The following is a 22,595-nucleotide window of genomic DNA, read 5'->3' on the forward strand; positions in this document are numbered from 1 at the left end:
CTCTTTGGAGCAAGAGCTGCTAGAATCATTAGTTGAATCAATTTGATATAGATGTGGAATTATATATTAATGTTAAAGTGCCTTGAACATCCATTAATGGTTGTAAGTTCTAACACTAAGTAACTAAATCTCTCATTTATTACAAGCATTTCCTTCTGTCTGATGTTTATCTCTATATTTCCTTTGAGCAGAAGCTGATAGAATGAGTAGATGAATTAATTTAATATAGATGATAAACTGTTATTTATTGCTAAACCACATAGAAAATACATTAATGGTTCTAAGTTTTAACACTAAGAATGAAAATCTCATTTGTATTGATTTTTTTGTGATATTTGTTTCTTCATGTCGATAATATATAAATATACCTTATGGGTAAACAGCTGAAAATAAGCTTTCAAACTATCTGGGGTTCACTGACATTAGCAATTCTTCATATGCTTGTCCCCCAGCCCAGCACGAACGGCGGCCTGTTAGCTCAGTTGGTTAGAGCGTGGTGTTAATAACGCCAAGGTCACAGGTTCGATCCCTGTACAGGCCAAGTTTCTGTGTTAAAAAAAAGATGCTTTTTCTTGTGTCTCTTTGTTAACTGTATATCTCTTTGGAGCAAGAGCTGCTAGAATCATTAGTTGAATCAATTTGATATAGATGTGGAATTATATATTAATGTTAAAGTGCCTTGAACTTCCATTAATGGTTGTAAGTTCTAACACTAAGTAACTAAATCTCTCATTTATTACAAGCATTTTCTTCTGTCTGATGTTTATCTCTATATTTCCTTTGAGCAGGAGCTGATAGAATGAGTAGATGAATTAATTTAATATAGATGATGAACTGTTATTTATTGCTAAACCACATAGAACATACATTAATGGTTCTAAGTTTTAACACTAAGAATGAAAATCTCATTTGTATTGATTTTTTTGTGATATTTGTTTCTTCATGTCGATAATATATAAATATACCTTATGGGTAAACAGCTGAAAATAAGCTTTCAAACTATCTGGGGTTCACTGACATTAGCAGTTCTGCATATGCTTGTCCCCCAGCACAGCACGAACGGCGGCCTGTTAGCTCAGTTGGTTAGAGCGTGGTGCTAATAACGCCAAGGTCACAGGTTCGATCCCTGTACAGGCCAAGTTTCTGTGTTAAAAAAAAGATGCTTTTTCTTGTGTCTCTTTGTTAACTGTATATCTCTTTGGAGCAAGAGCTGCTAGTAGTTGAATCAATTTGATATAGATGTGGAATTATATATTAATGTTAAAGTGCCTTGAACATCCATTAATGGTTGTAAGTTCTAACACTAAGTAACTAAATCTCTCATTTATTACAAGCATTTTCTTCTGTCTGATGTTTATCTCTATATTTCCTTTGAGCAGGAGCTGATAGAATGAGTAGATGAATTAATTTAATATAGATGATGAACTGTTATGTATTGCTAAACCACATGGAAAATACATTAATGGTTCTAAGTTTTAACACTAAGATTGAAAATCTCATTTGTATTGATTTTTTTGTGATATTTGTTTCTTCATGTCGATAATATATAAATATACCTTATGGGTAAACAGCTGAAAATAAGCTTTCAAACTATCTGGGGTTCACTGACATTAGCAATTCTTCATATGCGTGTCCCCCAGCCCAGCACGAACGGCGGCCTGTTAGCTCAGTTGGTTAGAGCGTGGTGCCAATAACGCCAAGGTCACAGGTTCGATCCCTGTACAGGCCAAGTTTCTGTGGTCAATAAAAGATGCTTTTTCTTGTGTCTCTTTGTTATCTGTATATCTCTTTGGAGCAAGAGCTGCTAGAATGATTAGTTGAATCAATTTGATATAGATGTGGAATTATATATTAATAATAAAGTGCCTTGAACATCCATTAATGGTTCAAAGTTCTAACACTAAGTAATTAATCTCCCATTTATTACAAGTAATTTAGGAAAGTCTAGTTTTGATTTTTTGATAATGCTTAAAGACACCATGAATGTAAACAGCTGAATATAAGATTTCCATCTATCTCGGGTTAACAATCAGTAGCACTTCATCATCTGTTATTTCTTCAGTAGTATGCTATAAATATAGTAAGCCTATTATCTGATTCTGTTAGAACATGAAGTTAAAAATGCCAAGAACATACTTTCTACCACTCTCCAAGCAAACACTTAACGCTGCTTTAATGTTGAAATAAATGCATTTTCTTCTGTATCTTGTTTAAATCTATATTTCCTTTGAGCAGAAGCTGATAGAATGAGTAGATGAATTAATTTAATATAGATGATGAACTGTTATTTATTGCTAAACCACATGGAAAATACATTAATGGTTCTAAGTTTTAACACTAAGAATGAAAATCTCATTTGTATTGATTTTTTTGTGATATTTGTTTCTTCATGTCGATAATATATAAATATACCTTATGGGTAAACAGCTGAAAATAAGCTTTCAAACTATCTGGGGTTCACTGACATTACCAATTCTTCATATGCTTGTCCCCCAGCCCAGCATGAACAGCAGCCTGTTAGCTCAGTTGGTTAGAGCGTGGTGCTAATAACGCCAAGGTCACAGGTTCGATCCCTGTACAGGCCAAGTTTCTGTGTTAAATAAAAGATGCTTTTTCTTCTGTCTCTTTGTTATCTGTATATCTCTTTGGAGCAAGAGCTGCTAGAATCATTAGTTGAATCAATTTGATATAGATGTGGAATTATATATTAATGTTAAAGTGCCTTGAACATCCATTAATGGTTGTAAGTTCTAACACTAAGTAACTAAATCTCTCATTTATTACAAGCATTTTCTTCTGTCTGATGTTTATCTCTATATTTCCTTTGAGCAGAAGCTGATAGAATGAGTAGATGAATTAATTTAATATAGATGATAAACTGTTATTTATTGCTAAACCACATAGAAAATACATTAATGGTTCTAAGTTTTAACACTAAGAATGAAAATCTCATTTGTATTGATTTTTTTGTGATATTTGTTTCTTCATGTCGATAATATATAAATATACCTTATGGGTAAACAGCTGAAAATAAGCTTTCAAACTATCTGGGGTTCACTGACATTAGCAATTCTTCATATGCTTGTCCCCCAGGCCAGCACGAACGGCGGCCTGTTAGCTCAGTTGGTTAGAGCGTGGTGCTAATAACGCCAAGGTCACAGGTTCGATCCCTGTACAGGCCAAGTTTCTGTGTTAAAAAAAAGATGCTTTTTCTTGTGTCTCTTTGTTAACTGTATATCTCTTTGGAGCAAGAGCTGCTAGAATCATTAGTTGAATCAATTTGATATAGATGTGGAATTATATATTAATGTTAAAGTGCCTTGAACATCCATTAATGGTTGTAAGTTCTAACACTAAGTAACTAAATCTCTCATTTATTACAAGCATTTTCTTCTGTCTGATGTTTATCTCTATATTTCCTTTGAGCAGAAGCTGATAGAATGAGTAGATGAATTAATTTAATATAGATGATGAACTGTTATTTATTGCTAAACCACATGGAAAATACATTAATGGTTCTAAGTTTTAACACTAAGAATGAAAATCTCATTTGTATTGATTATTTTGTGATATTTGTTTCTTCATGTCGATAATATATAAATATACCTTATGGGTAAACAGCTGAAAATAAGCTTTCAAACTATCTGGGGTTCACTGACATTAGCAATTCTTCATATGCTTGTCCCCCAGCCCAGCACGAACGGCGGCCTGTTAGCTCAGTTGGTTAGAGCGTGGTGCTAATAACGCCAATGTCACAGGTTCGATCCCTGTACAGGCCAAGTTTCTGTGTTAAATAAAAGAAGCTTTTTCTTCTGTCTCTTTGTTATCTGTATATCTCTTTGGAGCAAGAGCTGCTAGAATCATTAGTTGAATCAATTTGATATAGATGTGGAATTATATATTAATGTTAAAGTGCCTTGAACATCCATTAATGGTTGTAAGTTCTAACACTAAGTAACTAAATCTCTCATTTATTACAAGCATTTTCTTCTGTCTGATGTTTATCTCTATATTTCCTTTGAGCAGGAGCTGATAGAATGAGTAGATGAATTAATTTAATATAGATGATGAACTGTTATTTATTGCTAAACCACATGGAAAATACATTAATGGTTCTAAGTTTTAACACTAAGATTGAAAATCTCATTTGTATTGATTTTTTTGTGATATTTGTTTCTTCATGTCGATAATATATAAATATACCTTATGGGTAAACAGCTGAAAATAAGCTTTCAAACTATCTGGGGTTCACTGACATTAGCAATTCTTCATATGCTTGTCCCCCAGCCCAGCACAAACGGCGGCCTGTTAGCTCAGTTGGTTAGAGCGTGGTGCTAATAACGCCAAGGTCACAGGTTCGATCCCTGTACAGGCCAAGTTTCTGTGTTCAATAAAAGATGCTTTTTCTTGTGTCTCTTTGTTATCTGTATATCTCTTTGGAGCAAGAGCTGCTAGAATGATTAGTTGAATCAATTTGATATAGATGTGGAATTATATATTAATGTTAAAGTGCCTTGAACATCCATTAATGGTTCAAAGTTCTAACACCAAATAATTAATCTCCCATTTATTACAAGTAATTTAGGAAAGTCTAGTTTTGATTTTTTGATAATGCTTAAAGACACCATGAATGTAAACAGCTGAATATAAGATTTCCATCTATCTCGGATTAACAATCAGTAGCACTTCATCATCTGTTATTTCTTCAGTAGTATGCTATAAATATAGTAAGCCTATTATCTGATTCTGTTAGAACATGAAGTTAAAAATGCCAAGAACATACTTTCTACCACTCTCCAAGCAAACACTTAACGCTGCTTTAATGTTGAAATAAATGCATTTTCTTCTGTATCTTGTTTAAATCTATATTTCCTTTGAGCAGAAGCTGATAGAATGAGTAGATGAATTAATTTAATATAGATGATGAACTGTTATTTATTGCTAAACCACATGGAAAATACATTAATGGTTCTAAGTTTTAACACTAAGAATGAAAATCTCATTTGTATTGATTTTTTTGTGATATTTGTTTCTTCATGTCGATAATATATAAATATACCTTATGGGTAAACAGCTGAAAATAAGCTTTCAAACTATCTGGGGTTCACTGACATTAGCAGTTCTTCATATGCTTGTCCCCCAGCCCAGCATGAACAGCGGCCTGTTAGCTCAGTTGGTTAGAGCGTGGTGCTAATAACGCCAAGGTCACAGGTTCGATCCCTGTACAGGCCAAGTTTCTGTGTTAAATAAAAGATGCTTTTTCTTCTGTCTCTTTGTTATCTGTATATCTCTTTGGAGCAAGAGCTGCTAGAATCATTAGTTGAATCAATTTGATATAGATGTGGAATTATATATTAATGTTAAAGTGCCTTGAACATCCATTAATGGTTGTAAGTTCTAACACTAAGTAACTAAATCTCTCATTTATTACAAGCATTTTCTTCTGTCTGATGTTTATCTCTATATTTCCTTTGAGCAGAAGCTGATAGAATGAGTAGATGAATTAATTTAATATAGATGATAAACTGTTATTTATTGCTAAACCACATAGAAAATACATTAATGGTTCTAAGTTTTAACACTAAGAATGAAAATCTCATTTGTATTGATTTTTTTGTGATATTTGTTTCTTCATGTCGATAATATATAAATATACCTTATGGGTAAACAGCTGAAAATAAGCTTTCAAACTATCTGGGGTTCACTGACATTAGCAATTCTTCATATGCTTGTCCCCCAGCCCAGCACGAACAGCGGCCTGTTAGCTCAGTTGGTTAGAGCGTGGTGCTGATAACGCCAAGGTCACAGGTTCGATCCCTGTACAGGCCAAGTTTCTGTGTTAAAAAAAAGATGCTTTTTCTTGTGTCTCTTTGTTAACTGTATATCTCTTTGGAGCAAGAGCTGCTAGAATCATTAGTTGAATCAATTTGATATAGATGTGGAATTATATATTAATGTTAAAGTGCCTTGAACATCCATTAATGGTTGTAAGTTCTAACACTAAGTAACTTAATCTCTCATTTATTACAAGCATTTTCTTCTGTCTGATGTTTATCTCTATATTTCCTTTGAGCAGGAGCTGATAGAATGAGTAGATGAATTAATTTAATATAGATGATGAACTGTTATTTATTGCTAAACCACATAGAACATATATTAATGGTTCTAAGTTTTAACACCTAGAATGAAAATCTCATTTGTATTGATTTTTTTGTGATATTTGTTTCTTCATGTCGATAATATATAAATATACCTTATGGGTAAACAGCTGAAAATAAGCTTTCAAACTATCTGGGGTTCACTGACATTAGCAGCTCTGCATATGCTTGTCCCCCAGCACAGCACCAACAGCGGCCTGTTAGCTCAGTTGGTTAGAGCGTGGTGCTAATAACGCCAAGGTCACAGGTTCGATCCCTGTACAGGCCAAGTTTCTGTGTTAAATAAAAGATGCTTTTTCTTCTGTCTCTTTGTTATCTGTATATCTCTTTGGAGCAAGAGCTGCTAGAATCATTAGTTGAATCAATTTGATATAGATGTGGAATTATATATTAATGTTAAAGTGCCTTGAACATCCATTAATGGTTGTAAGTTCTAACACTAAGTAACTAAATCTCTCATTTATTACAAGCATTTTCTTCTGTCTGATGTTTATCTCTATATTTCCTTTGAGCAGAAGCTGATAGAATGAGTAGATGAATTAATTTAATATAGATGATAAACTGTTATTTATTGCTAAACCACATAGAAAATACATTAATGGTTCTAAGTTTTAACACTAAGAATGAAAATCTCATTTGTATTGATTTTTTTGTGATATTTGTTTCTTCATGTCGATAATATATAAATATACCTTATGGGTAAACAGCTGAAAATAAGCTTTCAAACTATCTGGGGTTCACTGACATTAGCAATTCTTCATATGCTTGTCCCCCAGCCCAGCACAAACGGCGGCCTGTTAGCTCAGTTGGTTAGAGCGTGGTGCTAATAACGCCAAGGTCACAGGTTCGATCCCTGTACAGGCCAAGTTTCTGTGTTAAAAAAAAGATGCTTTTTCTTGTGTCTCTTTGTTAACTGTATATCTCTTTGGAGCAAGAGCTGCTAGAATCATTAGTTGAATCAATTTGATATAGATGTGGAATTATATATTAATGTTAAAGTGCCTTGAACATCCATTAATGGTTGTAAGTTCTAACACTAAGTAACTAAATCTCTCATTTATTACAAGCATTTTCTTCTGTCTGATGTTTATCTCTATATTTCCTTTGAGCAGGAGCTGATAGAATGAGTAGATGAATTAATTTAATATAGATAATGAACTGTTATTTATTGCTAAACCACATAGAACATACATTAATGGTTCTAAGTTTTAACACTAAGAATGAAAATCTCATTTGTATTGATTTTTTTGTGATATTTGTTTCTTCATGTCGATAATATATAAATATACCTTATGGGTAAACAGCTGAAAATAAGCTTTCAAACTATCTGGGGTTCACTGACATTAGCAGTTCTTCATATGCTTGTCCCCCAGCCCAGCACGAACGGCGGCCTGTTAGCTCAGTTGGTTAGAGCGTGGTGCTAATAACGCCAAGGTCACAGGTTCGATCCCTGTACAGGCCAAGTTTCTGTGTTAAATAAAAGATGCTTTTTCTTCTGTCTCTTTGTTATCTGTATATCTCTTTGGAGCAAGAGCTGCTAGAATCATTAGTTGAATCAATTTGATATAGATGTGGAATTATATATTAATGTTAAAGTGCCTTGAACATCCATTAATGGTTGTAAGTTCTAACACTAAGTAACTAAATCTCTCATTTATTACAAGCATTTCCTTCTGTCTGATGTTTATCTCTATATTTCCTTTGAGCAGAAGCTGATAGAATGAGTAGATGAATTAATTTAATATAGATGATAAACTGTTATTTATTGCTAAACCACATAGAAAATACATTAATGGTTCTAAGTTTTAACACTAAGAATGAAAATCTCATTTGTATTGATTTTTTTGTGATATTTGTTTCTTCATGTCGATAATATATAAATATACCTTATGGGTAAACAGCTGAAAATAAGCTTTCAAACTATCTGGGGTTCACTGACATTAGCAATTCTTCATATGCTTGTCCCCCAGCCCAGCACGAACGGCGGCCTGTTAGCTCAGTTGGTTAGAGCGTGGTGTTAATAACGCCAAGGTCACAGGTTCGATCCCTGTACAGGCCAAGTTTCTGTGTTAAAAAAAAGATGCTTTTTCTTGTGTCTCTTTGTTAACTGTATATCTCTTTGGAGCAAGAGCTGCTAGAATCATTAGTTGAATCAATTTGATATAGATGTGGAATTATATATTAATGTTAAAGTGCCTTGAACTTCCATTAATGGTTGTAAGTTCTAACACTAAGTAACTAAATCTCTCATTTATTACAAGCATTTTCTTCTGTCTGATGTTTATCTCTATATTTCCTTTGAGCAGGAGCTGATAGAATGAGTAGATGAATTAATTTAATATAGATGATGAACTGTTATTTATTGCTAAACCACATAGAACATACATTAATGGTTCTAAGTTTTAACACTAAGAATGAAAATCTCATTTGTATTGATTTTTTTGTGATATTTGTTTCTTCATGTCGATAATATATAAATATACCTTATGGGTAAACAGCTGAAAATAAGCTTTCAAACTATCTGGGGTTCACTGACATTAGCAGTTCTGCATATGCTTGTCCCCCAGCACAGCACGAACGGCGGCCTGTTAGCTCAGTTGGTTAGAGCGTGGTGCTAATAACGCCAAGGTCACAGGTTCGATCCCTGTACAGGCCAAGTTTCTGTGTTAAAAAAAAGATGCTTTTTCTTGTGTCTCTTTGTTAACTGTATATCTCTTTGGAGCAAGAGCTGCTAGTAGTTGAATCAATTTGATATAGATGTGGAATTATATATTAATGTTAAAGTGCCTTGAACATCCATTAATGGTTGTAAGTTCTAACACTAAGTAACTAAATCTCTCATTTATTACAAGCATTTTCTTCTGTCTGATGTTTATCTCTATATTTCCTTTGAGCAGGAGCTGATAGAATGAGTAGATGAATTAATTTAATATAGATGATGAACTGTTATGTATTGCTAAACCACATGGAAAATACATTAATGGTTCTAAGTTTTAACACTAAGATTGAAAATCTCATTTGTATTGATTTTTTTGTGATATTTGTTTCTTCATGTCGATAATATATAAATATACCTTATGGGTAAACAGCTGAAAATAAGCTTTCAAACTATCTGGGGTTCACTGACATTAGCAATTCTTCATATGCGTGTCCCCCAGCCCAGCACGAACGGCGGCCTGTTAGCTCAGTTGGTTAGAGCGTGGTGCCAATAACGCCAAGGTCACAGGTTCGATCCCTGTACAGGCCAAGTTTCTGTGGTCAATAAAAGATGCTTTTTCTTGTGTCTCTTTGTTATCTGTATATCTCTTTGGAGCAAGAGCTGCTAGAATGATTAGTTGAATCAATTTGATATAGATGTGGAATTATATATTAATAATAAAGTGCCTTGAACATCCATTAATGGTTCAAAGTTCTAACACTAAGTAATTAATCTCCCATTTATTACAAGTAATTTAGGAAAGTCTAGTTTTGATTTTTTGATAATGCTTAAAGACACCATGAATGTAAACAGCTGAATATAAGATTTCCATCTATCTCGGGTTAACAATCAGTAGCACTTCATCATCTGTTATTTCTTCAGTAGTATGCTATAAATATAGTAAGCCTATTATCTGATTCTGTTAGAACATGAAGTTAAAAATGCCAAGAACATACTTTCTACCACTCTCCAAGCAAACACTTAACGCTGCTTTAATGTTGAAATAAATGCATTTTCTTCTGTATCTTGTTTAAATCTATATTTCCTTTGAGCAGAAGCTGATAGAATGAGTAGATGAATTAATTTAATATAGATGATGAACTGTTATTTATTGCTAAACCACATGGAAAATACATTAATGGTTCTAAGTTTTAACACTAAGAATGAAAATCTCATTTGTATTGATTTTTTTGTGATATTTGTTTCTTCATGTCGATAATATATAAATATACCTTATGGGTAAACAGCTGAAAATAAGCTTTCAAACTATCTGGGGTTCACTGACATTAGCAATTCTTCATATGCTTGTCCCCCAGGCCAGCACGAACGGCGGCCTGTTAGCTCAGTTGGTTAGAGCGTGGTGCTAATAACGCCAAGGTCACAGGTTCGATCCCTGTACAGGCCAAGTTTCTGTGTTAAAAAAAAGATGCTTTTTCTTGTGTCTCTTTGTTAACTGTATATCTCTTTGGAGCAAGAGCTGCTAGAATCATTAGTTGAATCAATTTGATATAGATGTGGAATTATATATTAATGTTAAAGTGCCTTGAACATCCATTAATGGTTGTAAGTTCTAACACTAAGTAACTAAATCTCTCATTTATTACAAGCATTTTCTTCTGTCTGATGTTTATCTCTATATTTCCTTTGAGCAGAAGCTGATAGAATGAGTAGATGAATTAATTTAATATAGATGATAAACTGTTATTTATTGCTAAACCACATAGAAAATACATTAATGGTTCTAAGTTTTAACACTAAGAATGAAAATCTCATTTGTATTGATTTTTTTGTGATATTTGTTTCTTCATGTCGATAATATATAAATATACCTTATGGGTAAACAGCTGAAAATAAGCTTTCAAACTATCTGGGGTTCACTGACATTAGCAATTCTTCATATGCTTGTCCCCCAGCCCAGCACGAACAGCGGCCTGTTAGCTCAGTTGGTTAGAGCGTGGTGCTAATAACGCCAAGGTCACAGGTTCGATCCCTGTACAGGCCAAGTTTCTGTGTTAAAAAAAAGATGCTTTTTCTTGTGTCTCTTTGTTAACTGTATATCTCTTTGGAGCAAGAGCTGCTAGAATCATTAGTTGAATCAATTTGATATAGATGTGGAATTATATATTAATGTTAAAGTGCCTTGAACATCCATTAATGGTTGTAAGTTCTAACACTAAGTAACTTAATCTCTCATTTATTACAAGCATTTTCTTCTGTCTGATGTTTATCTCTATATTTCCTTTGAGCAGGAGCTGATAGAATGAGTAGATGAATTAATTTAATATAGATGATGAACTGTTATTTATTGCTAAACCACATAGAACATATATTAATGGTTCTAAGTTTTAACACCTAGAATGAAAATCTCATTTGTATTGATTTTTTTGTGATATTTGTTTCTTCATGTCGATAATATATAAATATACCTTATGGGTAAACAGCTGAAAATAAGCTTTCAAACTATCTGGGGTTCACTGACATTAGCAGCTCTGCATATGCTTGTCCCCCAGCACAGCACCAACAGCGGCCTGTTAGCTCAGTTGGTTAGAGCGTGGTGCTAATAACACCAAGGTCACAGGTTCGATCCCTGTACAGGCCAAGTTTCTGTGTTAAATAAAAGATGCTTTTTCTTCTGTCTCTTTGTTATCTGTATATCTCTTTGGAGCAAGAGCTGCTAGAATCATTAGTTGAATCAATTTGATATAGATGTGGAATTATATATTAATGTTAAAGTGCCTTGAACATCCATTAATGGTTGTAAGTTCTAACACTAAGTAACTAAATCTCTCATTTATTACAAGCATTTTCTTCTGTCTGATGTTTATCTCTATATTTCCTTTGAGCAGAAGCTGATAGAATGAGTAGATGAATTAATTTAATATAGATGATAAACTGTTATTTATTGCTAAACCACATAGAAAATACATTAATGGTTCTAAGTTTTAACACTAAGAATGAAAATCTCATTTGTATTGATTTTTTTGTGATATTTGTTTCTTCATGTCGATAATATATAAATATACCTTATGGGTAAACAGCTGAAAATAAGCTTTCAAACTATCTGGGGTTCACTGACATTAGCAATTCTTCATATGCTTGTCCCCCAGCCCAGCACAAACGGCGGCCTGTTAGCTCAGTTGGTTAGAGCGTGGTGCTAATAACGCCAAGGTCACAGGTTCGATCCCTGTACAGGCCAAGTTTCTGTGTTAAAAAAAAGATGCTTTTTCTTGTGTCTCTTTGTTAACTGTATATCTCTTTGGAGCAAGAGCTGCTAGAATCATTAGTTGAATCAATTTGATATAGATGTGGAATTATATATTAATGTTAAAGTGCCTTGAACATCCATTAATGGTTGTAAGTTCTAACACTAAGTAACTAAATCTCTCATTTATTACAAGCATTTTCTTCTGTCTGATGTTTATCTCTATATTTCCTTTGAGCAGGAGCTGATAGAATGAGTAGATGAATTAATTTAATATAGATAATGAACTGTTATTTATTGCTAAACCACATAGAACATACATTAATGGTTCTAAGTTTTAACACTAAGAATGAAAATCTCATTTGTATTGATTTTTTTGTGATATTTGTTTCTTCATGTCGATAATATATAAATATACCTTATGGGTAAACAGCTGAAAATAAGCTTTCAAACTATCTGGGGTTCACTGACATTAGCAGTTCTTCATATGCTTGTCCCCCAGCCCAGCACGAACAGCGGCCTGTTAGCTCAGTTGGTTAGAGCGTGGTGCTAATAACGCCAAGGTCACAGGTTCGATCCCTGTACAGGCCAAGTTTCTGTGTTAAATAAAAGATGCTTTTTCTTCTGTCTCTTTGTTATCTGTATATCTCTTTGGAGCAAGAGCTGCTAGAATCATTAGTTGAATCAATTTGATATAGATGTGGAATTATATATTAATGTTAAAGTGCCTTGAACATCCATTAATGGTTGTAAGTTCTAACACTAAGTAACTAAATCTCTCATTTATTACAAGCATTTCCTTCTGTCTGATGTTTATCTCTATATTTCCTTTGAGCAGAAGCTGATAGAATGAGTAGATGAATTAATTTAATATAGATGATAAACTGTTATTTATTGCTAAACCACATAGAAAATACATTAATGGTTCTAAGTTTTAACACTAAGAATGAAAATCTCATTTGTATTGATTTTTTTGTGATATTTGTTTCTTCATGTCGATAATATATAAATATACCTTATGGGTAAACAGCTGAAAATAAGCTTTCAAACTATCTGGGGTTCACTGACATTAGCAATTCTTCATATGCTTGTCCCCCAGCCCAGCACGAACGGCGGCCTGTTAGCTCAGTTGGTTAGAGCGTGGTGTTAATAACGCCAAGGTCACAGGTTCGATCCCTGTACAGGCCAAGTTTCTGTGTTAAAAATAAGATGCTTTTTCTTGTGTCTCTTTGTTAACTGTATATCTCTTTGGAGCAAGAGCTGCTAGAATCATTAGTTGAATCAATTTGATATAGATGTGGAATTATATATTAATGTTAAAGTGCCTTGAACTTCCATTAATGGTTGTAAGTTCTAACACTAAGTAACTAAATCTCTCATTTATTACAAGCATTTTCTTCTGTCTGATGTTTATCTCTATATTTCCTTTGAGCAGGAGCTGATAGAATGAGTAGATGAATTAATTTAATATAGATGATGAACTGTTATTTATTGCTAAACCACATAGAACATACATTAATGGTTCTAAGTTTTAACACTAAGAATGAAAATCTCATTTGTATTGATTTTTTTGTGATATTTGTTTCTTCATGTCGATAATATATAAATATACCTTATGGGTAAACAGCTGAAAATAAGCTTTCAAACTATCTGGGGTTCACTGACATTAGCAGTTCTGCATATGCTTGTCCCCCAGCACAGCACGAACGGCGGCCTGTTAGCTCAGTTGGTTAGAGCGTGGTGCTAATAACGCCAAGGTCACAGGTTCGATCCCTGTACAGGCCAAGTTTCTGTGTTAAAAAAAAGATGCTTTTTCTTGTGTCTCTTTGTTAACTGTATATCTCTTTGGAGCAAGAGCTGCTAGTAGTTGAATCAATTTGATATAGATGTGGAATTATATATTAATGTTAAAGTGCCTTGAACATCCATTAATGGTTGTAAGTTCTAACACTAAGTAACTAAATCTCTCATTTATTACAAGCATTTTCTTCTGTCTGATGTTTATCTCTATATTTCCTTTGAGCAGGAGCTGATAGAATGAGTAGATGAATTAATTTAATATAGATGATGAACTGTTATGTATTGCTAAACCACATGGAAAATACATTAATGGTTCTAAGTTTTAACACTAAGATTGAAAATCTCATTTGTATTGATTTTTTTGTGATATTTGTTTCTTCATGTCGATAATATATAAATATACCTTATGGGTAAACAGCTGAAAATAAGCTTTCAAACTATCTGGGGTTCACTGACATTAGCAATTCTTCATATGCGTGTCCCCCAGCCCAGCACGAACGGCGGCCTGTTAGCTCAGTTGGTTAGAGCGTGGTGCCAATAACGCCAAGGTCACAGGTTCGATCCCTGTACAGGCCAAGTTTCTGTGGTCAATAAAAGATGCTTTTTCTTGTGTCTCTTTGTTATCTGTATATCTCTTTGGAGCAAGAGCTGCTAGAATGATTAGTTGAATCAATTTGATATAGATGTGGAATTATATATTAATAATAAAGTGCCTTGAACATCCATTAATGGTTCAAAGTTCTAACACTAAGTAATTAATCTCCCATTTATTACAAGTAATTTAGGAAAGTCTAGTTTTGATTTTTTGATAATGCTTAAAGACACCATGAATGTAAACAGCTGAATATAAGATTTCCATCTATCTCGGGTTAACAATCAGTAGCACTTCATCATCTGTTATTTCTTCAGTAGTATGCTATAAATATAGTAAGCCTATTATCTGATTCTGTTAGAACATGAAGTTAAAAATGCCAAGAACATACTTTCTACCACTCTCCAAGCAAACACTTAACGCTGCTTTAATGTTGAAATAAATGCATTTTCTTCTGTATCTTGTTTAAATCTATATTTCCTTTGAGCAGAAGCTGATAGAATGAGTAGATGAATTAATTTAATATAGATGATGAACTGTTATTTATTGCTAAACCACATGGAAAATACATTAATGGTTCTAAGTTTTAACACTAAGAATGAAAATCTCATTTGTATTGATTTTTTTGTGATATTTGTTTCTTCATGTCGATAATATATAAATATACCTTATGGGTAAACAGCTGAAAATAAGCTTTCAAACTATCTGGGGTTCACTGACATTACCAATTGTTCATATGCTTGTCCCCCAGCCCAGCATGAACAGCAGCCTGTTAGCTCAGTTGGTTAGAGCGTGGTGCTAATAACGCCAAGGTCACAGGTTCGATCCCTGTACAGGCCAAGTTTCTGTGTTAAATAAAAGATGCTTTTTCTTCTGTCTCTTTGTTATCTGTATATCTCTTTGGAGCAAGAGCTGCTAGAATCATTAGTTGAATCAATTTGATATAGATGTGGAATTATATATTAATGTTAAAGTGCCTTGAACATCCATTAATGGTTGTAAGTTCTAACACTAAGTAACTAAATCTCTCATTTATTACAAGCATTTTCTTCTGTCTGATGTTTATCTCTATATTTCCTTTGAGCAGAAGCTGATAGAATGAGTAGATGAATTAATTTAATATAGATGATAAACTGTTATTTATTGCTAAACCACATAGAAAATACATTAATGGTTCTAAGTTTTAACACTAAGAATGAAAATCTCATTTGTATTGATTTTTTTGTGATATTTGTTTCTTCATGTCGATAATATATAAATATACCTTATGGGTAAACAGCTGAAAATAAGCTTTCAAACTATCTGGGGTTCACTGACATTAGCAATTCTTCATATGCTTGTCCCCCAGGCCAGCACGAACGGCGGCCTGTTAGCTCAGTTGGTTAGAGCGTGGTGCTAATAACGCCAAGGTCACAGGTTCGATCCCTGTACAGGCCAAGTTTCTGTGTTAAAAAAAAGATGCTTTTTCTTGTGTCTCTTTGTTAACTGTATATCTCTTTGGAGCAAGAGCTGCTAGAATCATTAGTTGAATCAATTTGATATAGATGTGGAATTATATATTAATGTTAAAGTGCCTTGAACATCCATTAATGGTTGTAAGTTCTAACACTAAGTAACTAAATCTCTCATTTATTACAAGCATTTTCTTCTGTCTGATGTTTATCTCTATATTTCCTTTGAGCAGGAGCTGATAGAATGAGTAGATGAATTAATTTAATATAGATGATGAACTGTTATTTATTGCTAAACCACATAGAACATACATTAATGGTTCTAAGTTTTAACACTAAGAATGAAAATCTCATTTGTATTGATTTTTTTGTGATATTTGTTTCTTCATGTCGATAATATATAAATATACCTTATGGGTAAACAGCTGAAAATAAGCTTTCAAACTATCTGGGGTTCACTGGCATTAGCAATTCTTCATATGCTTGTCCCCCAGCCCAGCACAAACAGCGGCCTGTTAGCTCAGTTGGTTAGAGCATGGTGCTAATAACGCCAAGGTCACAGGTTCGATCCCTGTACAGGCCAAGTTTCTGTGTTAAAAAAAAGATGCTTTTTCTTGTGTCTCTTTGTTAACTGTATATCTCTTTGGAGCAAGAGCTGTTAGAATCATTAGTTGAATCAATTTGATATAGATGTGGAATTATATATTAATGTTAAAGTGCCTTGAACATCCATTAATGGTTGTAAGTTCTAACACTAAGTAACTAAATCTCTCATTTATTACAAGCATTTTCTTCTGTCTGATGTTTATCTCTATATTTCCTTTGAGCAGGAGCTGATAGAATGAGTAGATGAATTAATTTAATATAGATGATGAACTGTTATTTATTGCTAAACCACATAGAACATACATTAATGGTTCTAAGTTTTAACACTAAAAATGAAAATCTCATTTGTATTGATTTTTTTGTGATATTTGTTTCTTCATGTCGATAATATATAAATATACCTTATGGGTAAACAGCTGAAAATAAGCTTTCAAACTATCTGGGGTTCACTGACATTAGCAATTCTTCATATGCTTGTCCCCCATGACTGTGCACACAGTGGCCTGTTAGCTCAGTTGGTTAGAGCGTGGTGCTAATAATGCCAAGGTCACAGGTTCGATCCCTGTACATGCCAGGTGTCTGAGTTAAAAGAATGCTTTTTCTTATCTCTCATTGTTAACTGTATACCTCTTTGGAGCAAGAGCTGCTAGAAAGATTCGATTAATACATTTTATATAGATGTGGAATTACATATTAATGTTAAAGTGCCTTGAACATCCATTAATGGTTCAAAGTTCTAACACTAAGTAATTAATCTCCCATTTATTACAAGTAATTTAGGAAAGTCTAGTTTTGATTTTTTGATAATGCTTAAAGACACCATGAATGTAAACAGCTGAATATAAGATTTCCATCTATCTCGGGTTAACAATCAGTAGCACTTCATCATCTGTTATTTCTTCAGTAGTATGCTATAAATATAGTAAGCCTATTATCTGATTCTGTTAGAACATGAAGTTAAAAATGCCAAGAACATACTTTCTACCACTCTCCAAGAAAACACTTAACGCTGCTTTAATGTTGAAATAGATGCATTTTCTTCTGTATCTTGTTTAAATCTATATTTCCTTTGAGCAGAAGCTGATAGAATGAGTAGATGAATTAATTTAATATAGATGATGAACTGTTATTTATTGCTAAACCACATGGAAAATACATTAATGGTTCTAAGTTTTAACACTAAGATTGAAAATCTCATTTGTATTGATTTTTTTGTGATATTTGTTTCTTCATGTCGATAATACATAAATATACCTTATGGGTGAACAGCTGAAAATAAGCTTTCAAACTATCTGGGGTTCACTGACATTAGCAATTCTTCATATGCTTGTCCCCCAGCCCAGCACGAACGGCGGCCTGTTAGCTCAGTTGGTTAGAGCGTGGTGCTAATAACGCCAAGGTCACAGGTTCGATCCCTGTACAGGCCAAGTTTCTGTGTTAAATAAAAGATGCTTTTTCTTCTGTCTCTTTGTTATCTGTATATCTCTTTGGAGCAAGAGCTGCTAGAATCATTAGTTGAATCAATTTGATATAGATGTGGAATTATATATTAATGTTAAAGTGCCTTGAACATCCATTAATGGTTGTAAGTTCTAACACTAAGTAACTAAATCTCTCATTTATTACAAGCATTTTCTTCTGTCTGATGTTTATCTCTATATTTCCTTTGAGCAGAAGCTGATAGAATGAGTAGATGAATTAATTTAATATAGATGATAAACTGTTATTTATTGCTAAACCACATAGAAAATACATTAATGGTTCTAAGTTTTAACACTAAGAATGAAAATCTCATTTGTATTGATTTTTTTGTGATATTTGTTTCTTCATGTCGATAATATATAAATATACCTTATGGGTAAACAGCTGAAAATAAGCTTTCAAACTATCTGGGGTTCACTGACATTAGCAATTCTTCATATGCTTGTCCCCCAGGACAGCACGAACGGCGGCCTGTTAGCTCAGTTGGTTAGAGCGTGGTGCTAATAACGCCAAGGTCACAGGTTCGATCACTGTACAGGCCAAGTTTCTGTGTTAAAAAAAAGATGCTTTTTCTTGTGTCTCTTTGTTAACTGTATATCTCTTTGGAGCAAGAGCTGCTAGAATCATTAGTTGAATCAATTTGATATAGATGTGGAATTATATATTAATGTTAAAGTGCCTTGAACATCCATTAATGGTTGTAAGTTCTAACACTAAGTAACTAAATCTCTCATTTATTACAAGCATTTTCTTCTGTCTGATGTTTATCTCTATATTTCCTTTGAGCAGGAGCTGATAGAATGAGTAGATGAATTAATTTAATATAGATGATGAACTGTTATTTATTGCTAAACCACATAGAACATACATTAATGGTTCTAAGTTTTAACACTAAGAATGAAAATCTCATTTGTATTGATTTTTTTGTGATATTTGTTTCTTCATGTCGATAATATATAAATATACCTTATGGGTAAACAGCTGAAAATAAGCTTTCAAACTATCTGGGGTTCACTGGCATTAGCAATTCTTCATATGCTTGTCCCCCAGCCCAGCACAAACAGCTGCCTGTTAGCTCAGTTGGTTAGAGCATGGTGCTAATAACGCCAAGGTCACAGGTTCGATCCCTGTACAGGCCAAGTTTCTGTGTTAAAAAAAAGATGCTTTTTCTTGTGTCTCTTTGTTAACTGTATATCTCTTTGGAGCAAGAGCTGCTAGAATCATTAGTTGAATCAATTTGATATAGATGTGGAATTATATATTAATGTTAAAGTGCCTTGAACATCCATTAATGGTTGTAAGTTCTAACACTAAGTAACTAAATCTCTCATTTATTACAAGCATTTTCTTCTGTCTGATGTTTAGCTCTATATTTCCTTTGAGCAGGAGCTGATAGAATGAGTAGATGAATTAATTTAATATAGATGATGAACTGTTATTTATTGCTAAACCACATAGAACATACATTAATGGTTCTAAGTTTTAACACTAAGAATGAAAATCTCATTTGTATTGATTTTTTTGTGATATTTGTTTCTTCATGTCGATAATATATAAATATACCTTATGGGTAAACAGCTGAAAATAAGCTTTTAAACTATCTGGGGTTCACTGACATTAGCAATTCTTCATATGCTTGTCCCCCATGACTGTGCACACAGTGGCCTGTTAGCTCAGTTGGTTAGAGCGTGGTGCTAATAATGCCAAGGTCACAGGTTCGATCCCTGTACATGCCAGGTGTCTGAGTTAAAAGAAAGCCTTTTCTTATCTCTCATTGTTAACTGTATACCTCTTTGGAGCAAGAGCTGCTAGAAAGATTCGATTAATACATTTTATATAGATGTGGAATTACATATTAATGTTAAAGTGCCTTGAACATCCATTAATGGTTCAAAGTTCTAACACTAAGTAATTAATCTCCCATTTATTACAAGTAATTTATGAAAGTCTAGTTTTGATTTTTTGATAATGCTTAAAGACACCATGAATGTAAACAGCTGAATATAAGATTTCCATCTATCTCGGGTTAACAATCAGTAGCACTTCATCATCTGTTATTTCTTCAGTAGTATGCTATAAATATAGTAAGCCTATTATCAGATTCTGTTAGAACATGAAGTTAAAAATGCCAAGAACATACTTTCTACCACTCTCCAAGAAAACACTTAACGCTGCTTTAATGTTGAAATAGATGCATTTTCTTCTGTATCTTGTTTAAATCTATATTTCCTTTGAGCAGAAGCTGATAGAATGAGTAGATGAATTAATTTAATATAGATGATGAACTGTTATTTATTGCTAAACCACATGGAAAATACATTAATGGTTCTAAGTTTTAACACTAAGATTGAAAATCTCATTTGTATTGATTTTTTTGTGATATTTGTTTCTTCATGTCGATAATACATAAATATACCTTATGGGTGAACAGCTGAAAATAAGCTTTCAAACTATCTGGGGTTCACTGACATTAGCAATTCTTCATATGCTTGTCCCCCAGCCCAGCACGAACGGCGGCCTGTTAGCTCAGTTGGTTAGAGCATGGTGCTAATAACGCCAATGTCACAGGTTCGATCCCTGTACAGGCCAAGTTTCTGTGTTAAAAAAAAGAAGCTTTTTCTTCTGTCTCTTTGTTATCTGTATATCTCTTTGGAGCAAGAGCTGCTAGAATCATTAGTTGAATCAATTTGATATAGATGTGGAATTATATATTAATGTTAAAGTGCCTTGAACATCCATTAATGGTTGTAAGTTCTAACACTAAGTAACTAAATCTCTCATTTATTACAAGCATTTTCTTCTGTCTGATGTTTATCTCTATATTTTCTTTGAGCAGGAGCTGATAGAATGAGTAGATGAATTAATTTAATATAGATGATGAACTGTTATTTATTGCTAAACCACATGGAAAATACATTAATGGTTCTAAGTTTTAACACTAAGATTGAAAATCTCATTTGTATTGATTTTTTTGTGATATTTGTTTCTTCATGTCGATAATATATAAATATACCTTATGGGTAAAGAGCTGAAAATAAGCTTTCAAACTATCTGGGGTTCACTGACATTAGCAATTCTTCATATGCTTGTCCCTCAGCCCAGCACGAACGGCGGCCTGTTAGCTCAGTTGGTTAGAGCGTGGTGCTAATAACGCCAAGGTCACAGGTTCGATCCCTGTACAGGCCAAGTTTCTGTGTTCAATAAAAGATGCTTTTTCTTGTGTCTCTTTGTTATCTGTATATCTCTTTGGAGCAAGAGCTGCTAGAATGATTAGTTGAATCAATTTGATATAGATGTGGAATTATATATTAATGTTAAAGTGCCTTGAACATCCATTAATGGTTCAAAGTTCTAACACCAAATAATTAATCTCCCATTTATTACAAGTAATTTAGGAAAGTCTAGTTTTGATTTTTTGATAATGCTTAAAGACACCATGAATGTAAACAGCTGAATATAAGATTTCCATCTATCTCGGATTAACAATCAGTAGCACTTCATCATCTGTTATTTCTTCAGTAGTATGCTATAAATATAGTAAGCCTATTATCTGATTCTGTTAGAACATGAAGTTAAAAATGCCAAGAACATACTTTCTACCACTCTCCAAGCAAACACTTAACGCTGCTTTAATGTTGAAATAAATGCATTTTATTCTGTATCTTGTTTAAATCTATATTTCCTTTGAGCAGAAGCTGATAGAATGAGTAGATGAATTAATTTAATATAGATGATGAACTGTTATTTATTGCTAAACCACATGGAAAATACATTAATGGTTCTAAGTTTTAACACTAAGAATGAAAATCTCATTTGTATTGATTTTTTTGTGATATTTGTTTCTTCATGTCGATAATATATAAATATACCTTATGGGTAAACAGCTGAAAATAAGCTTTCAAACTATCTGGGGTTCACTGACATTAGCAGTTCTTCATATGCTTGTCCCCCAGCCCAGCACGAACAGCGGCCTGTTAGCTCAGTTGGTTAGAGCGTGGTGCTAATAACGCCAAGGTCACAGGTTCGATCCCTGTACAGGCCAAGTTTCTGTGTTAAAAAAAAGATGCTTTTTCTTGTGTCTCTTTGTTAACTGTATATCTCTTTGGAGCAAGAGCTGCTAGTAGTTGAATCAATTTGATATAGATGTGGAATTATATATTAATGTTAAAGTGCCTTGAACATCCATTAATGGTTGTAAGTTCTAACACTAAGTAACTAAATCTCTCATTTATTACAAGCATTTTCTTCTGTCTGATGTTTATCTCTATATTTCCTTTGAGCAGGAGCTGATAGAATGAGTAGATGAATTAATTTAATATAGATGATGAACTGTTATTTATTGCTAAACCACATGGAAAATACATTAATGGTTCTAAGTTTTAACACTAAGATTGAAAATCTCATTTGTATTGATTTTTTTGTGATATTTGTTTCTTCATGTCGATAATATATAAATATACCTTATGGGTAAACAGCTGAAAATAAGCTTTCAAACTATCTGGGGTTCACTGACATTAGCAATTCTTCATATGCGTGTCCCCCAGCCCAGCACGAACAGCGGCCTGTTAGCTCAGTTGGTTAGAGCGTGGTGCCAATAACGCCAAGG

At 33.4% G+C, this 22,595-nt stretch overlaps 18 non-coding genes across 18 annotated transcripts; all 18 read left to right on the forward strand.

Moving 5' to 3' along the window:
- Positions 1 to 1,064: 1,064 nt before the first annotated feature.
- On the forward strand, positions 1,065 to 1,138 carry TRNAI-AAU (transfer RNA isoleucine (anticodon AAU)). Its single transcript has one exon. It is a non-coding gene; the product is annotated as a tRNA-Ile (tRNA).
- A 1,970-nt stretch (positions 1,139 to 3,108) lies between these two features.
- Positions 3,109 to 3,182, forward strand: TRNAI-AAU (transfer RNA isoleucine (anticodon AAU)). The gene has a single exon. It is a non-coding gene; the product is annotated as a tRNA-Ile (tRNA).
- A 1,120-nt stretch (positions 3,183 to 4,302) lies between these two features.
- On the forward strand, positions 4,303 to 4,376 carry TRNAI-AAU (transfer RNA isoleucine (anticodon AAU)). The gene has a single exon. It is a non-coding gene; the product is annotated as a tRNA-Ile (tRNA).
- Positions 4,377 to 5,158: 782 nt separating this feature from the next.
- On the forward strand, positions 5,159 to 5,232 carry TRNAI-AAU (transfer RNA isoleucine (anticodon AAU)). Its single transcript has one exon. It is a non-coding gene; the product is annotated as a tRNA-Ile (tRNA).
- A 523-nt stretch (positions 5,233 to 5,755) lies between these two features.
- TRNAI-GAU (transfer RNA isoleucine (anticodon GAU)) lies at positions 5,756 to 5,829 on the forward strand. The gene has a single exon. It is a non-coding gene; the product is annotated as a tRNA-Ile (tRNA).
- Positions 5,830 to 6,352: 523 nt separating this feature from the next.
- Positions 6,353 to 6,426, forward strand: TRNAI-AAU (transfer RNA isoleucine (anticodon AAU)). The gene has a single exon. It is a non-coding gene; the product is annotated as a tRNA-Ile (tRNA).
- Positions 6,427 to 6,949: 523 nt separating this feature from the next.
- Positions 6,950 to 7,023, forward strand: TRNAI-AAU (transfer RNA isoleucine (anticodon AAU)). The gene has a single exon. It is a non-coding gene; the product is annotated as a tRNA-Ile (tRNA).
- A 523-nt stretch (positions 7,024 to 7,546) lies between these two features.
- TRNAI-AAU (transfer RNA isoleucine (anticodon AAU)) lies at positions 7,547 to 7,620 on the forward strand. The gene has a single exon. It is a non-coding gene; the product is annotated as a tRNA-Ile (tRNA).
- Positions 7,621 to 8,740: 1,120 nt separating this feature from the next.
- TRNAI-AAU (transfer RNA isoleucine (anticodon AAU)) lies at positions 8,741 to 8,814 on the forward strand. Its single transcript has one exon. It is a non-coding gene; the product is annotated as a tRNA-Ile (tRNA).
- A 1,373-nt stretch (positions 8,815 to 10,187) lies between these two features.
- Positions 10,188 to 10,261, forward strand: TRNAI-AAU (transfer RNA isoleucine (anticodon AAU)). Its single transcript has one exon. It is a non-coding gene; the product is annotated as a tRNA-Ile (tRNA).
- Positions 10,262 to 10,784: 523 nt separating this feature from the next.
- On the forward strand, positions 10,785 to 10,858 carry TRNAI-AAU (transfer RNA isoleucine (anticodon AAU)). The gene has a single exon. It is a non-coding gene; the product is annotated as a tRNA-Ile (tRNA).
- Positions 10,859 to 11,978: 1,120 nt separating this feature from the next.
- On the forward strand, positions 11,979 to 12,052 carry TRNAI-AAU (transfer RNA isoleucine (anticodon AAU)). Its single transcript has one exon. It is a non-coding gene; the product is annotated as a tRNA-Ile (tRNA).
- Positions 12,053 to 12,575: 523 nt separating this feature from the next.
- TRNAI-AAU (transfer RNA isoleucine (anticodon AAU)) lies at positions 12,576 to 12,649 on the forward strand. Its single transcript has one exon. It is a non-coding gene; the product is annotated as a tRNA-Ile (tRNA).
- Positions 12,650 to 13,769: 1,120 nt separating this feature from the next.
- On the forward strand, positions 13,770 to 13,843 carry TRNAI-AAU (transfer RNA isoleucine (anticodon AAU)). The gene has a single exon. It is a non-coding gene; the product is annotated as a tRNA-Ile (tRNA).
- A 1,970-nt stretch (positions 13,844 to 15,813) lies between these two features.
- Positions 15,814 to 15,887, forward strand: TRNAI-AAU (transfer RNA isoleucine (anticodon AAU)). The gene has a single exon. It is a non-coding gene; the product is annotated as a tRNA-Ile (tRNA).
- Positions 15,888 to 17,860: 1,973 nt separating this feature from the next.
- Positions 17,861 to 17,934, forward strand: TRNAI-AAU (transfer RNA isoleucine (anticodon AAU)). Its single transcript has one exon. It is a non-coding gene; the product is annotated as a tRNA-Ile (tRNA).
- Positions 17,935 to 21,101: 3,167 nt separating this feature from the next.
- On the forward strand, positions 21,102 to 21,175 carry TRNAI-AAU (transfer RNA isoleucine (anticodon AAU)). The gene has a single exon. It is a non-coding gene; the product is annotated as a tRNA-Ile (tRNA).
- Positions 21,176 to 21,957: 782 nt separating this feature from the next.
- TRNAI-AAU (transfer RNA isoleucine (anticodon AAU)) lies at positions 21,958 to 22,031 on the forward strand. Its single transcript has one exon. It is a non-coding gene; the product is annotated as a tRNA-Ile (tRNA).
- The last annotated feature ends 564 nt before the right edge of the window (positions 22,032 to 22,595 follow it).

This window comes from Triturus cristatus, chromosome 5_1 (assembly GCF_964204655.1).
Source record: "Triturus cristatus chromosome 5_1, aTriCri1.1, whole genome shotgun sequence".
Lineage (NCBI taxonomy): Eukaryota > Metazoa > Chordata > Amphibia > Caudata > Salamandridae > Triturus > Triturus cristatus.